Source organism: Chaetura pelagica, unplaced genomic scaffold (genome assembly GCF_000747805.2).
Source record: "Chaetura pelagica isolate M959 unplaced genomic scaffold, ChaPel_1.0 scaffold350, whole genome shotgun sequence".
Taxonomy (NCBI): Eukaryota; Metazoa; Chordata; class Aves; order Apodiformes; family Apodidae; genus Chaetura; species Chaetura pelagica.
In genome coordinates this window covers 439208-454169 of record NW_009951818.1, presented here as the reverse complement: position 1 = coordinate 454169, position 14962 = coordinate 439208, and positions in this window count along the sequence as shown.

The window sequence follows — 14962 nt, the reverse complement described above, 5'->3', positions numbered from 1 at the left end:
TTGCTTTTAGCACTGTGCTAGAACATGGAACTATTTTAAATTCTTTGTTGTATAACTCACTTAATTTGTAATGACCGAAGTGGGCAAGATTAAATAAAACCTTGCAGATGCCATGTGCCACTACTGGTTTCAGTTGCTTCATTTGCAAGCCAACTAGACAGATACTGAGAAATCTAACTGCACTTTAAACCAGCGGGTATGGAGTGACTACTCTAGTACTAGACTTTTTTTTTTATAGTGAGGAAAAGGCAATGCTTCTGAGTATGTAGAAATGTTTGTGCTTAGCAGCATTGTGATTGCAGTAATTTAAGAGTCCAGATATTGAAACAGAGGATATGGTACTGCTTTACTGATTAGATACTGGTTTCTATCCCTAGCACTGCTGAATTTTCTTTTATGGTTCTCCGTGTTTTCAGCACTGTGTTTTATAATCTCAAAGCACTAGGTTATTGCATAACTTTCTTAGCTATAAAAGTGCCAGCACACCTGTAATAAATGGCCTCCAAAGTAGCTGTATCATCACTAGTGGTGGAAATGTGTGTGTCATGGTTAACTTGCTTGTGTACTTTAGACATGGAACAACTTAATTTGATAGGGTTGGCATGTACAGCTGTGGATGATCTGTGCCTGCAGAAGAGCTTTCTGTACAATGAAATAAACTGCAGTGGTAGATTGAAATAGTTACAAGAAGAGAATTGTAACAGGAGAGGCATGTAATTCTCCTGTACCATTACTAAGTGTTGCTTAACAGCTGTTATGTTCTAGCTTATGCTAAAGTCACTATGAAGTTACAGTTCCTCTTCAAATAATAGCAGTAGCTCTGTGGCATTTGAACTAGAATTCCTTTGAAAGCAAGTGCTGGAGTTGGGGAAGCTTTGAAAGCAGGTGTTGGGGTTGGGGAAGGCTGTATTCTTTCTTTTTACATCATCACCACCTGTCTGCAACATAAAGACGTTTCTGAAATAGTTTTAGCACAGAACAGTTTTACTTCAATTATGATAAGAGCATTCCTTCAAATATGACAGTTTCTCCTAGTCTAGGAGGCCAGGCAGCTCTTGTTCATGTTGGATGGACAGGAATGCTTGAGCCAGGTCTTGTGGGAGAGCTGATACCTCTCAGGTAACCTTGTGCCAACTGCAGTCCATGTGTTTTGGTTAAGTATAAATGACTAATGCTTGCTTACAGACTATACTAATAAAGGACCACTGATACTATGATAGATGAGGGATTGTTTTCTCTTTTTGTTCTAATAAGAATAGGGATGCTACTCCAAGCTGACCACACTGGATAGGAGTGGGTCTGCTGGAAGGGTGGATTTGGGGCTGGGGATTTTCCTCCAGTGTAGAAGAGCACTTATCTCCTGATGACAGTATCACAGTGTTTCTCTCCAAGTCTGAATTTTGCCCTACTGCGATAATGGATGCAATAAGCAGATGGATAGGTAGATAAATTCTGTGTCTGTTTTGGTAGTGAGCCACGGTGCTGTCAGTCTCCAGTGCAAGCAGTAAAATAAAACTAGTTTTAACTCTGTGCCTGTTTTCAGTAGACTGTTGTATGTCTTAGCACATTCTGTAAAAGTTTCTAACTGTTCCAAGGACATTCATAAGGAAAACTGCCAAGTTTCATTTAAATCCAACTTTTCTATGTAAGGTGAAGTTTGGAGTTGCTTTTATTACTGCACTGCAGTCGTGAACCACTGCAGTCGTGAACAAGCCCTGTCCTCGGGTTGATTTTTTTTATATCCTGGCATGGCAGTGTTTGGATGGAATTTTTAAACTTTAAAATCAGACTGAATTGTTTTTGTGTTTACTGTTGCTGCATGCTGTGCCTATGATGGGATCTGCAAGCTGCAAGTTTGAGTGCAACTTTACAACTTTTTGCTAAATCCTGCATTAACTTTTCAAACTTAAAATACTAATGATTGGTGTAAGTAAGGTTTTGTCTTTAAACTCAACTGAGGTGAAAAAGGCACAAAAATATTTTCAAAACTTCTGCGTAGGTAGACCTACTGTATTGGTAATTTGTAAACAACTTGGAAGATTTCAGAAGTACTTGTATACACTAGTTCTTAATACTTCCCTCTAATTGGACAATGACTGGACCTCTCTCTAAAAATATTTTCACAAACCTGAACTTCTTGATGTCTTGGAGGATATATGGAAGTAGCTTTCCTTGTTTTTGGGAGGTTGTTCTTGACATGAAGAATATTGTCTTGTCCTATAACTGATTTTGAGGTCACAGTGCTGTGTAAGGAGTTGATTTACATGAATCTATTTGTGAGGTTGGGGTTTGTATCTGAAACACCAGAACAAACCAATGAGAGAATTTGAAATACCTGTGAAAACATTGCTTAGATTGATGTCTTCTATTTTTGTTAGCTGCAAAGAAATGATGTGACATGAAGTTAGTGATATCTGTTAGGACAAGAATTATTATCAAGCTGTTTCTAGCAGCAAATTAATATGTAATAAGGGCTAGTGTTCTGACAACATTGATAGCTAATTTGTCTAACATTTAACTTTAACTTCTGTTTATTTCTGAAATAAATAAACATATTTTTTGTAGTGTTTATTTCCAGGAAAGCAAGTTTTTGTGCTTGCTAAGCATTCTTTTTGAAATGCATTTAGAAAAAAAGTTACAGGAACTCAAGGCATTTGAATTCAGAATTTGATCCTCTTCCCTCTTAAGAAACCTGGAATGAAATCTGAGGAATTTGTGTATATCAATATTATAATTTGACTGAATTTATCTCCTAAGACTTGAAGGTGTTCTGTGGCTGTACAAGTGAGTTACTGGGATAGGATGTAAACTAATGGCATGCAATGCAATGGCATATAAGTAACTACCTACCTGTTGGTGTTTAACTGGAGTTTTCACTCTGCAGTGAAGCAAGTATATGTATGCCATTACAGTGCCATAGCTCATAAATTCACTTAATGAATTAACCTCCATAGCAGCTTGTTCATGTGTTTACATATCCTAAAGCTATCTAGTTAGTTTGTCTGGACTCCATCACTGAAAATTCCAGCTGCACCATGGAGAGGCTGCTCCTTGAGGTTGCAAGTCTAGTTTATAACTCATCCTAGTTTGAGAATGCTAGGGCTTTGTGCTCAGTATGATCTGTGAAGCTAGACAAGTCTCTTCTCCATTTCCCATTAACTAAACAGAAAAAATAGCTATGCTGATTTTACAATGGTTAGTAGCTGGCTCCTCTTTAAAGTTGGAAGAATTTAAAGCAAAATATTAGACACAAAGATGGCATTACTTAGCCATATAGCATCCAAGGCAGTCTGGCAAAAGTTACTGGAGTGAACACAGGTAAGGTGGCTATTGGAATTCCTGTTTGATGCCAGCTTGATGGACACATGAGCAGGGCCAGTAGCAAATAAAATGTAATGTGAAAGAGAAGTCTGTTTGGGCCTCTGCAGAAATGATTTATGAAGGACCATCTTCTTTTAAAAGACTTGTCCTGCTCTTTTGTATCCTGGAGGATTAGATGAGAGAACTGTCAAAGATTGCAAGACTTCACGAAGTGCCTTTTGGGAAAGTGCTCAGCTTACAGCTTGGTTACTGGACCTCTATTTATGGCTTGTGTATGATATAAGGGATATTCTGATATGCTTTTGCAAGAAGGGGAAATGTCTCTGATAATATTTTTTATTTTATTGTTCTAGATGTATTTACAGCTTTATTTTTAGTGCAGACAATGAGCAAATTACTGATTGCATTTACAGCCTTACTTACCAGTGATTTTTGCATGGTGAGGTGGGGTTTCTCTGTTATTGTAAGTCTTGTCAGGTTTCTCTTCAAAGGTTGGAGTAGAAGTCTAAACCTGGAAGGCAGTGGAGTTGAAGATTTTGGCTAATAAAATGTACAGATTATAGACATGGAGTGTAGAATGTAATTTCCAGAAAATTAGTATTTGAGAGTAGTACTTGGCTCTTACACAGTTGTTGCTCACTTAAGATCAGAACCAGGTTTCAGTCTGTAGTTAGTGTCAAATCTTACTACATTTTTTTTCATTATTGCCTTAGAGATAGTCATGTTGAATTTAAGAGTTCTTATTGGTCTCAGTAAAATATCTTAAGTGTAGTGTCTTTTGAGCAATGTGCAATTCCAGGACAGCAAGGTTTTTTTTTTTTAACTTGGATTATATATTACAGAAACCTGTTGGAGAGCATGTGTCAACTGCTTGTACTGACGTGTTAGGTACTTTCTGTATGTTGTGTGTACTTGGAAAAGTTGCTTTCACCTCTTATCTTCTCAAAGAGATTTGTACTCCTGAGTGGAAGAGTAAGTGCAGTTATTTTAACTGTCTGTGTAGGTCAAATCCTATGATACTACTGCCTGCAAACTTGCATGCTATGTTTCATTCCTCTCCACAAACCCTTCTGCATTTTCAGCTCCTCAGGTAAATATAAGAAGGGAGGGTCTTCTGGCTTTTACTTGTGGCTGTTCATTTATTTTTGTCTGTGTAGTGTAATGTATTTGGGGAGCCTTAAACAACTGGAAAATGAAAGGTACTATCATCTATCAACCCATTGCTTAATACAGAAATCATCACAGTACTGTTTTCAGGAGAGAAGTCACTTGAAATACATGAACTGCTAGACATGGAGGCAGTAGCTTTACTTCCTTTACTGTTCTATGTCTAAGCAATATATTAATGAACATAACATCTGTAGAAAATTAGGTTAAGGTTCTTGATATAACCAAATCACTTTCCTAAAACAATAAGTAATCTTGCTTTTAAGATAAATAATTTAATAAATACTTTGTAATTCTGCACTAATACTGAATAATTGTTTTTGTTAATGACAGCAGTATGAATCTAACGTGGCCTTAAAGCTGCCCTCAAGGCAATTATCACCTTTCAAGCAACAAAGTCTTAAGCCTGTCATGGGGATAAGGGAGGGAATGCAATACGAAATACTTAAAAGGAAATCTTTCTAAATGTTAGTGTGTCAGACTTCTTAATACATAAATTGTTTAGAATAGTGCAGTAAGTAATGCTTTTGTGGGTTGGGACAAAGAACGGTTTGGTTTTTTTTTAGAGCTGATAGTACTGTACAAGTAAGTAGCTACTGAAAACCATGTTATGTTTTGAGATTTAAAAGGCAAAAAAAAAAGAATCTTTAAAAATAAAATAGTGGCAGCAGCAGCATTAAGAAATTAAGAAATTAGCAGCATTAAGAAATGTAACTTCTGGTATTAAGCTTAGTTTTTTCAGTGAAAAAAACAAAAAATGAATTCACTATGAACATTTAGATAGCAGATGTGATCAAATACTTGTGGAATCTTCAGATCCTTCTAGGAATCCTTCTAGTTTGAGAAGACCCTTAAAATGCAATCTGGTGCTTTTAAAGAATTTGGAAGTTGGCTCGTGATAGACTGAATGTTATTCTTAGAGTCTCAGTCTAACTACTTTGAGTTGCAAACATATCACTGTTTTATTAATCAAATATCAAACTGAGCTGTTCTGTAGTCTAAACTGTTGTTGACATCTGATTTCTGTAGTGCATTAGAACTGACTATATTAAGCTTTTGTGAGCTTTAAGGTCAGCACACTGCTATCTCTTCAGACTTCATCTTTTAAACCTAAATGTGTCTCCCCAGTATTTGTCCTCTGTCTATACACTGTAAGGAAGAATTGAATGGAACAACAAATTAAGGTTAATAAATATGATGCACAAAGACTTAAACTGTCAGTTGAAGTGCTGGTGTTAAACTTACAGTCTTCAGACTTGTATTTCCCTCTTCCTCCTTCTGCCAAGTGGAAATAGTTTATTAAACCATTTGTAGTCTCAACATATGGTATAGTGTGCTGTCCTGTAGAAATGCAGTTAGATTGGCTAGATGTATTCAGACTAGTGTGAAAACTTTCTGTAAAGAGAATTAGTAACCATCTCCCCTTCTGTGTTTGTTCCTTTTAGGAGGATGGTGTGATTTGTCTGACCTCTGGGATTACTCTTCTTTTTCCCCTCAATGCTATACTTGCCACAAGGCTTGACTGGCCAGCAGCTGTTAGTGTACACATAACAGTGGCATTTGCTGTCCCAGGAAAATGCTATTTAGAAACATAACATATTCCTGTTGTTAGGACTCCTGTTTTGCTACCAGTGGCTGAGGTTTCTGTGGTAGTAAGTGTTATGAATGATGTTAAAGAAGCTTAGGTAAATAGGTGAATCTTCAGCTCTTTGAACTGATCCAAAGGTGTGTTTTGTTTGGAACCAAACTACTACTGTTGACTTAAATGGTGATTTTGAAATAAACTTTCTTCTCTAATCTACGCTTTAGTAATGACAACTTTTAGTACATACAGTATATTCAATAGTAATGTTCATAGGAATGCTCCTCTAGTGCAGGAAGGACTATGCCAAGCTCAGGGTCTTCCACCAGCACACATGGTAGCCTGTGATATTGACAGAATGGAAACTAGTGTTAACCTCTATTTGCAAAGGAAGGAAACCTTTTTAAATGATGGTTAAATGTATTGGCTAGCTCAGCCTAAATGCGAATTATTTTTCAGATCTAGACAAATCCTTGGCAATGTGCAGTCTGATCTAGTTACAGCCCAGTTGTCTACCCATCTTTGCAGTGTTATCACATATCGCTAAGTCAGTCTCCACATGAATGTACTTCTTAACTGTACTTAGAAGTTCTGTGGGTCTGGAGAAGTTTTCCAGCTTGACTAGGTTGTAGTCACAAAACTGAACTTTTCTTTTGGCACCAGTGCCTAGTCAAGCAGCTTGTGCCTCCCCCTCAGTTGTGCTAGTGCAGCTGTTTCAGAGGCTGTAAAGCACACAGAACATCACCTTGTGTTCTTCCAAGCTAAGTTGGTGCATGGACCTAGGACAGTGGTGCCAACAGAGGACAGCAGTCCTGTACTGTTAAACAGTACAGCTGAACTGACTCTGTGCTGTGCAGACCACAGAATCACAGAGTTGTCAGAGCTGGAAAAGACCTCTAAGATCACTATGTCCAACTGTCAAACCCCTCTGCCTTGCCCCCTCAAAAAAATCCAACACAAAACCAAAACAAACAAAAAAAGCAGCCCACTAGAGCATGTCCTGAAGTGCCTCATTTACACATTTTTTAAATACCTTCAGGGATGGTGACTCCCATCACCTTCCTGCTTCAGTGCCTTACCACTAGTTTGATAAATATTTTTTTCCTAGTGCCTAGACTAAACCTCCACTGCTGTGACTTCAGGCCATTTCTTCTACTTGTATAATTATTTCCTTGAGAGAAGAGACTAGGCCCCACCTCACTTCAACCTTGTTTCAGGTAGCTGTAGAGAGCAAAAGGTCTCTCCTCAGCTACCTCTTCTCTAAACTAAATAAGCCAAATTCCCTCAGCCTCTCCTCGTAGGACGTGTTCTCCAGCCTCTTCACCAGCTTCGTTGCCCTTCTCTGAACTTGCTCAACATCCTTCTTCTAGTGAGGGACCTAGAACTGAACACAGTACTCTAGGTGTGGCCACACTCCTGCTGAGTACAGGGGCACGATCACTTCCCTGCTCCTGCTGGCCACACTATTTCTGATACAAGCCAGGATGCTGTTGGCCTTCTTGGCCACCTCCACACACTACTGGCTCATACTTAGCCAGGCATCAACCAACACCCCCAAGTTGTTTTCCACCAGGCAGTTTTCTAACCACACTTTCCCCAGGCCTGTAGCATTACTTGAGGTTGTTGATTGAAATGCAGAACCCTGCACTTGGACTTGTTAAACCTCATGCAATTGGCCTCAGCCATACAGCTTTGCTTTTTGTTTGTCTCCAGCCCTAGCACTCACTGGACTCTTACTGAGGTGATAGAGTTTGCAGAAAACTGTTTGTGTGTGATAGTTTTTTGTGCTGGTTTGGTTTGTTTAGCTGAGATGACTCTCAATAGTGTTAGGTTTGTGGCAAAATTAGCAGGAAAGGCAGTGTGGTACTGCATGGTGCTGGAAATGGGAAAGAGAGGGAGCATCCTTCTGTGAGTTGGTGATTTAAGACTCATCTTTGCTTCTGAAACAGACTTGAAGGGGCAGCAGTGGAGAGAGAAGGTTGTGGTTACTGGCACTGTCCTGTTGGCAGAAAAAAATGTACTTTGAGCTGTTGCCTTAGCAGGGGACCTTTGTGCTGCATCAGCAACACATGAGCAACACAGGACATGAGTCCTGGCAGACTCAGGAATCCTGGAGAGTAGATGTGGGGGTCTGAAGTATATGGACAGTGTTAGGTGCTGAATCAATTATTACGGGTTAATTGCAGGAAAGTGGCATGGCAGCCAGGCTCTTTCTCTGTATGCATAGCAGCAGGGACTGTGATGAGAGGTACAGACTACTTTTGTCAGAGCTGTGTGAGAAAAATCTCTTCCTTCAGTGGAGATAAAGTGAACATATGCAAAATGTGATTTGTTTTTCAATTTCAGTTCTCCCTAAATGTGACTTATGTGAGACTTTTTTCATGCTTCAATTCACATTGTTGTTATGGGCATCAGTTGTTTTGGCAGATGTTTCCCCCTCACACTTCTCTTTCATCTGGTGGGTTTGTTAGTGAAGCTACCAGGTTAAGAACGGTTGAGAAGGGAGAGGGAGGAGGTATTTAAATACTCTCTGAAGGTATCTGAAGGTAGTTACTGTATCAGTTTTGCTCCAGCTATGTGATCTAGAGAAGGCAGTTTCTTAAGGTAAACTCAGTCTCTCCCCTTGCTGCCCTTTATTCTTTCAAATGAGATGAAGAAGTTTTTATTAAAACAATTATGGAGTTCAGTGGTGGAAAAACTGGATGGGAGGCTTGCTTAGCTGCAGGAACTTAAAGTGGGGGTGGGAAGCTGAGTGTAAGCTGGGGGCTGGGTTAAAAAGATCACTTTTGCTTAGAAGCTTCAGATCGTTAGAAGCACGGTGTAATTTAAAAAAAGGAAAAATTAAAGCCTCTTTGGCTTGCCCTGTTTACTTAAACCTGTTAGTGTTCCTGACCAACAGCTTGTTTTTCCTGGAAATGAGTATGAAAACTCACCCTTCCGCATACCTCCCTGGGCAGCAAAAGCGAGCACTCGCTTTGCTTGCTGCTGAGCTCCTCTGTGGAGGAGCTCTGTGGTACAGATGCAGCTGGCTGACTAAACCTATTCAGGCTACTAATCTAAGGATCAAACATGGGATAATTGCAACCAGCATTTTCCACCTTATTCTTTTCCCTATACTCTTCTCACTTAAAATCTTGGTTTGAGTTAGCTGATTGTTTAAATTATCAGCTGCTGACATGAGGAATACACACAAGGTACATAAAATGTATTTGTGATCTAAACCACTTAGAAAATGCTGACTGAAACTTCTTGGGTGAGCAAAAACCTTAAATAAAATCACTCTGAAATACAAGTAGAAGTCTGACTATTTTAAATCTGTGTGGTCTGCAAGGACTCAGTTAGCCTGCAGTATTCACAAAGTGCTTTTTCACTTGCTATTTCCAGAGTCCATGGTGAACCAGAGGGTTGTGTATCCTCACTGCCATCCTTAGGAACCTGGAGGATGAATAAGGAGGGGGAGAAAAGATGAGGAAAAGGCCTTTTTAGTGCTTTCCTCTGCCTCAATCTTAGTATTCTAAAGCAGCATTCTTTGAGGGGGCTGGAAAAGTACTGGTAAACCTTACTGTGGGTAGAGATCCTGTTAGGTCCTTCAGTGAGTGTGCTAATAATAGCTGTGAGTTTTAGGCAGAGTGGAAGAAGGATGATAAGCATGTTTTGTCACTATACCTATCCTTCAAGTTTTTCCTTTTACGTCTTTCTTACTAAGTTCATTATGTGCTTTCAGAAAAGTATTCCTTTTATATTCCTTTTTTTTTTCCTACTTCTTAGGTTGTGTCAGGGTTTGCACTGGTTCCCTGTCTGAGTCTCTCCTTATTGGTATTCTTATTTGTATGTATTTGCTGAAAATAGCTGAATTTGAGGGTTGACTTTTTTGCTGCACCTCTTAATCATAATGAAGTCTTCCTCTAGTTTTTCTGTCCCCTTAAATGGAGAATGCAAAGTATCAGCATGTCAGTATTTTGCATAGCTATGGGAGAGCTGTCTGTTCCTGCATGCATGCAGACCATTGACAGAGAAGCAATTTAAAGCACTTAAACAGCAGGCCTGTCTACTCCTGGCTAGTTATGATGCTTCATAGGTATCTAGGTCATCAGAAAATTTTCTTTTTCTTCTTTCCTCGCAGAATTGTAGCTTTAGGTACTTCTTGCTTCTGCTTGCAGTTTATGTAACAGTTCTACGGCTGTCCCTTAGCATCCCATTGCCCTGAAGGAACAGAGAGAGTTAAATGCATATTCCCCCCTCCCCCCTTACTCCTCTATCAGTCTTATTGGATATCCAGACAAGTCTTTGGAACTTCACTCATCAGTCCTATTTATAGCTGAAATATTGAAAACATTTAATTATTTCTGGCCTTAAAATGAGCTACTTGGCAGTATTTGCTTGTCAGCAATAGGAAAGCAGTGATGCATTAAGATCTGTGGCAGCACCATAGCTTTTATGTGGATCTTGCATGAAGTAGAACTTTGGGAGAAAAGGGAGGACAATTTTCTGACTTAATTCTAGTGTTTTTGTTTTTTTTTTTCTCCAGTAGAGGGGCCAGATGTTTTACCTTGTCCAAATAAGGTTTGAAGGTTAACCTTTTTTTTTTTTTCTCTTTCCTACATTCTGGAACTCAGTTCACACATGCCTACACTTTCCTCACATCACTATACTAAAACAAGAAACATTTAAAGATTTTGTCTCCTTTTCTCTAAGGAAAATTTCCGAGGTGAAGCTCGATGAGAATGCATTACATTTAAACATGGTGCAGCAATTTCCTCATGATAACTTACTTTAAGCCTTTGATTAAAGCTGTGCACTTCCTTCACACCATGGAGGTAGAACAAGATTTCAAGCCAGATGGTATGAAGTTTGGCTAGCCCACGTCAGCTTGCTTTACCATTCATGTGTGAGTGGGAAGTTATCACACATCTGTATTGAACAATGAGGGGGAGACTTAGACTGTTTTTGTATGGGCTCAAAAGTGGTGTCCCTAGAGCACCAGGAAAAAGAGTTCAGGCATGCTGAGAGCTCATGTAGGAGGACTGGAAGTTTTGATTTAAAGTTGGACTTACAGCAAAGTGCAGATATTTAGATAACACTATATAGTAGTATTTTTATAAGATATTAAGACTACTAGCTTGAGGACATGGAGTAAAGTCTGTAAGGTCTTGTGACAGGGCAAATGAAAGCAGTATTGATAAGAGCCATCTGCACTAATGAAAGTGACTTTAGACTTTGTTAATAATCCAAATCATAAGTCACTAAAAAGCACATGGGATTTAAATTTATTTTAATGTTGTGCTGCGTTTGTGTGCAGTGGTCCAACCCACTGTCCAGAGAAGCAATTGCTAGTAGTCACTCAGTGCTTGTTGATCAAAAAACTGTGCTGTAACTAAACCCAACTGAGTTTAGAAATTATTGTGGGGGTTTTTTTTGTCATGAAAGTGTGTGAGTGGTGTATGTAATGAGCTCAAGATGTGTATTTGGGTTGAAATTTAAAGGTAACTATGTTGGTACTTTCCATTAATGTGCTTAAATGGAGGAACTTGTATTTAAAGCAGGCTGTCTTCTGATTTCATAGCATGCAGGTTGAGGTTGCTGTTCTCAGTCCTGTGTTTTTACACTGCAGGACAAATAGGTCATGAGCTGCTAGCTGTGTAGTTAGGGGAAGCAGGAATTAGCTTTTCATTTTAACTCCTTTAAGAAATGGGTTATTTAATTGAGTTAGTTCAGTTAAAATATTGTCTGTACATACACAAGAAGCTACTGTTCTCAAAATCTCACTTAGCACTTCAACAAATGGTGCTTGTTCTGGATACTTAGCTGATGAGTGTCATTAGTTGTCTTGCTGGAGTTTTTGGTGAGTGAAGAGCTTATAGGAAAACTGGGTGGTAGTGTCTTCTCTTGGCTATGTTTGCTTCCATTCAAGTCTGTCTGCTTCTGTGTCTTGCTGGACATTATTGCTTCTCTTGCATCTCCCAGGCTGTTTGACCTGGGTTAGGCAGTGATTATGCGCAGCCAGAACTGCGTTAGCTCACATGCTCCAATGGAATGATTCAGGTTGGAAGAAGCCAAAATGGAGTAGGGAGTGATTAGCAAACAGCTGTAGTAACAGGCCTGAATGCATGCTAAACATAAGGGGCAAGTGTGGTTTATCTTTTTGCTCTAGCAAGAGTAATAGACTGTAGTCTGGAGTACAATAGTACTGTAGTTCACTAGTAGCTTCAAAGGTCAGATGCACATAATAGTACTGTAGTTCACTAGTAGCTTCAAAGAAGCTTGAAAGAAGAAGAATGTAGCTGTGCCTTTCTGGGTTTGCAACACTGTACTACAAGCTGTGGTGCCCTATGCTTTGACAGGTAAGAGCTTTTCTGTATGTACTAGAAGCCATAAGTCCAGTCTTCTGAGCATATGGGGATTTCTGGTAGCATTGAGACAAACTGTGTGAGTGAGTTGGATGAATCTACCCAGCCTGTCTTGAGTACTCTGGCAGGAGGCAGCATTGCCTCACTGTTCTGCTTGTAGTACAAGGAGCCATCAGCCATGCCTCTGAAACAACCACTCTGTCAGTGTATGGGATGGATGTGCTGGGTACATAACCCCATTACTGGGATGGAGCTGGACTTCAGAGTGTTCAGAGACAGTACAGAAAATGAACAACACTAAAAAACCCTGGAAGTAACAAAAGTCTCTTGCTTTGGTTTCCTCTGTAGTAGTACTGAATGTGTGGTATGGAGATCAATATAGGGAGGTTTCCATGATCTTTGCAAGACCAAATTCCTGTCTGTTTGGCTAAAAACACTTCATTGTAGGGGTCGTCATTCTCTGAATGCCACCTCTTCTAAAGTTAGCTCTTGTCTCTTCTTACACTTGATCTGCTAGGACTGGACTATTGCAGAACCTAGAGCAGTTTGTGGACCTTATACTGGGCTTTAGGACAAATCCATTTACATTCCGAGTTTCAGGTAGAATGTGACCATGCTGGGGCAGTTATCAACGGACTTAACAGTGCTATCAGCATGCTTATTTTATGGACTACTTACAGAACTTAACTGCAGTGCTTTGGTAACTTTTGCAGAAAACTGGACTGTGAAGTGGAGCTTCTTATCCTTACCATTGTTTTGAGAGACTGCTCCCAAAGTAGTTCTGGCAAGTGGATTGTGATCTTTTGCCCAGAATGCCAAAGTCTTCTCGAAAGACTTCCAAAGTACTCTGGTGCTGCCTGGGATAGGGACTGGCTGTAAGCAGCCAAAAGGTAGCATAAAGGAGCAAAAAGGTTGCAACATCTGCCTAGGAGTGTGTGACAGGTTAGGGTATGCTGATTATGCTGCTGGGATGAGCACTTACTTGTTAACATGCTTAACTTGTGCAATGTCTGTCCTAATAATTGTGGACTGGTTAAAAATCTTTTGGAGAAGGGTGTCCTCTGCAACTCAAGTATGAAGTTATCAAACCAGCTCTTCTGGATAGGTCAAGTTTCCTTCACAGCTGTCAATGCTAGTTCTCTGTCCTCTAAAGTGTTTGATTAATGGCAATGATGGTCTTTTCCTTAGGTAGGATGGGAGCTTTCAGTTATTAGTCTGGCAACCCAAAAAAACCCCAACCAAAACTCAAAACGACTTGACCCAAAACAAAAAAAACCCCACCCAACTTGATGCTCTGGACTTGAATTTCCAGTTTCTGATGGTAAGTGAAATCTAATAGGAATTGAGTAGATCTGAAGATGAATATTTTCTCCTTTTGCCTCTGAGCTAAGTGAGCTCTAGGGGTATAGAATGCTGTTAGCAAGATATTGTGAGCTTTTAATGGGAAAACTGTGTGTAAGCTCTGGATAGTACTATCTACTTGTCATAGGAAGAACTACTTGTTTAGAAATAACTAATGGTAAAAGGCCACTCTACTTTTTTGTTTGGAAAGCTTCTTAGCTTGAAGAGGCTTTGGGTGGCTATGCTTTGTGCTGGCGGAAGGATGCTATTACAACTCATGCTTTGAGGTTTGCTAAGGTTTTGAGGACTTCCAGATAGGAAAAGATGTTTAATATCAGGCTCCAAGTGAATGAGGAGGCGTTGCTGGTGTTGCTTTGGACTATTTTACAGTCTGTTTACAAAACTGATACCTTACTGCAGCTGAAGTGAAGAATGTATTTAAATAAAATAATATGAGACAGTTTAAAGTAATCAAAACTTACTGCCTGGGGAACATGTAGAATCAAATATATTTTGCTAAAACACATATCTCTTCTTGGAGAGATCTAATATTAGTGCTCTTATCAATAGAATTATTCCCTTTATGTTTCTAGGCTGTGATGCTAAAGACTTTCTTTCTGACTGTCAAAATCTTCATACCTTACCTGGGCTATCCTCCCGAGTTTTCTGGCCTACAAAGCATGTATTTTGCCCATGTGGGGCAAAATCTGTTTTGTAAACTCTTTCAAAAAAGAGGGCTTGTTTAATTTCTAGGAATACAAAAGCTGTAGGCCAAAGGTGTGAGTTTTTCTTCTGAAGTGGTGACCAATATTTTGTTAATGTATAGTTCAGTGTCCTCTTGACAGCTTTTCTTTTTAAAGTTACTCTTTCCAGGTATCAGGCTTGTTAGCGCAATTGAGTTTTTTAGGTGGTTGTTTTGCACACCCACTTGGGTATCATTTAGTTCTAGGACTTAAGCATTCAACTTCTTGTTCAGGTACTAGACTAATATATTCAAACCATTTTTTTACAATTTAGTGCCACTGACCTTTAAGGCAGCACAAATGTGATGCTTGGAAATGGTAGTGTCCTCTCTAATCTTCAATGAAGTGAAATGCTGTCAGAACAGGCTACAGAGGCAGCCACTGGAAAAACTCCAGAATCACTGTGTGACCTGTTTTTCAAGTTTATGGTAATAACTCAAATGTCTCATTATATTCACTAA